The 2,299-nt window shown below is 45.1% G+C and overlaps 1 non-coding gene across 1 annotated transcript; it reads left to right on the forward strand.

The window, feature by feature from the left end:
- The first annotated feature begins 2,014 nt into the window (after nt 1-2,014).
- Nucleotides 2,015-2,088, forward strand: Trnas-cga (transfer RNA serine (anticodon CGA)). The gene has a single exon. It is a non-coding gene; the product is annotated as a tRNA-Ser (tRNA).
- Nucleotides 2,089-2,299: the final 211 nt, after the last annotated feature.

Here is a 2,299-nt window from a genome sequence, read left to right on the forward strand (position 1 = left end):
AAGAAGCGTTGAATCTTAATTTCAACGGTCGATGGATCGGCAGAGGTGGTCCGGAGACGTGGTCTGCCAGATCACCCAACCTTACGTCGCCGGTTGTTTTCTTGTGAGGTAATCTGAAGGACAAGTGTATGCAGCTGTACCAATTACTCGACAGAGCATGCATGACATGTGTCAGAAAAGCTTGTGCAAACATTTCACCAGACAAGCTTTTAAGCTGTTTACATATATTCCACATACAAATTAATAAGTGTATCGAATCGAAGGTCGTCGGTTTGAGCATTTATTGTGAATTAAAATTATGGTGAGAGGCATGGGGACTCACCGACACCAAATACCCCAGTGGTGAGAGCAAGGAAACTCATCGAAATGAAGAACCCCAATGGTGAGAGGCAAGGGGACTCACCAGTACCAAATACCTCAGTTGTCAATGCAAGGGAACTCACCGAAACCAAATACCTCGGTAGTGAGGGCAAGGGAACTCACCGAAATCAAGAAACCCAATGGTGATAGGCTAGGGGACTCACCGTTATCAAGCACCTAAATGGTGAGTGGCAGTGGGACTCACTGAAACCAAATACCCCAATAGTGAAAGGCAATGGTACTCACCGAGGTAAAGCACTGCAAAGGTGAGAGTCAAAGGTACTCACCGAAATCAAGCATCCGAGTTGTGAGACGCAAGGGGACAAAATGATATCAAGCATCCTGATGGGAACAGAAAACTATTACATCTATTTCGTTGTTTCTGGATCATACATGACGCGGTTTCTAACCAGACATTGAAATGACTAGCCATATTGTATTGTAGAATAAAATTTACAACACTAAATTTCGAACATAAATACCAACCGTCAGAGCACAAAGGTTTACATTTACATCGTAAGTAGAATCAAATATGTCGTTTCTTAGTAGCGAAAATAGCTATACTTGCCGGTAGGTGTGGCCTAGCGGTTCTAGGCACTACAGTCTGGAACCGCGCGACCGCTACGGCCGCAGGTTCGAATCCTGCCTCGGGCATGGATGTGTGTGATGTCCTTAGGTTAGTTAGGTTCAAGTAGTTCTAAGTTCTAGGGGACTGATGACCTCAGATTTTAAGTCCCATAATGCTCAGAGCCATTTGAACCATTTTTTTAAGCTATACTTGATATTCGATTACAGCGCCGTCTACTATGAATGGAAGACAATGGTTTGAGTGAACCGTAAGTATTTTTTGGGATATAATCCGAATGTGCAATAAAAATGGGAGCTTTGCATTTGAAAATACAAAGTTGACACCAACCACGCAGGAGGGGTGGGTTAGGAGGTGGCCAGTTGTAGCACAGACACATATCCCCTTTACTAATATTAACTTTTCACCTAGAACATTTTCTTCATATGCTGCGTCGTTTTCGAGGAATGTAGTTGTATCAGATTAAAACAAATACCCTGTACACGACGTCTTTCCTATGAGTCGTCAAATGCATTTTCTATGATGAGCCGCAAGATATCTTGTTTTTGCAATACATAGATGGACCCAGCCCATACAAATACTGCTCATCACATGTTTCATGCTAAGCCCCGAGTCAACAGGAAGTGTAGGTCTCTTTCCCGTTGCAAACAAAATGATTTTTATAGCAGAATTTAACATGAAATTTCCTGGCAGATTAAAACTGTGTGCCGGACCGAGGCTCGAACTCGGGACCTTTGCCTTTCGGGGGCAAGTGCTCTACCATCTGAGCTACCCAAGCACGACTCACGCCGCGTCCTCACAGCTTCTCTTCTGCCAGTACCTCGTCTCCTACCTTCCAAACTTTACAGAAGCTCTCCTGCCAACCTTGCAGGACTAGCACTCCTGAAAGAAAGGATATTGCGGAGACATGGCTTAGCCACAGCCTGGGGGATGTTTCCAGAATAAGATTTTCACTCTGCAGCACAGTGTTCGTTGATATGAAACTTGGCAGGAGAGCTTCTGTTAAGTTTGGAAGGTAGGAGACGAGGTACTGGCAGAAGTGAAGCTATGAGGACGCGGCGTGAGTCGTGCTGGGTAGCTCAGATGGTAGAGCACTTGCCCGCGAAAGGCAAAGGTCCCGAGTTCGAGTCTCGGTCCGGCACACAGTTTTAATCTTCCAGGAAGTTTCATATCAGCGAACACTCCGCTGCAGAGTGAAAATCTCATTCTAGAATTTAACATGCCCACACGATAGAGTGGTACCACATTAGTCCAGCGTGATCTTCGGTTTAGTGATATGTTTGAACAGGGAGAGTAGAACACGAACAATAAGCACTACTTCAGCAGTGACTGAGTAAGCCGCTGTGGCCCACA

This window comes from Schistocerca serialis, chromosome 6, assembly GCF_023864345.2.
Source record: "Schistocerca serialis cubense isolate TAMUIC-IGC-003099 chromosome 6, iqSchSeri2.2, whole genome shotgun sequence".
In the NCBI taxonomy this organism is placed as follows: Eukaryota; Metazoa; Arthropoda; class Insecta; order Orthoptera; family Acrididae; genus Schistocerca; species Schistocerca serialis.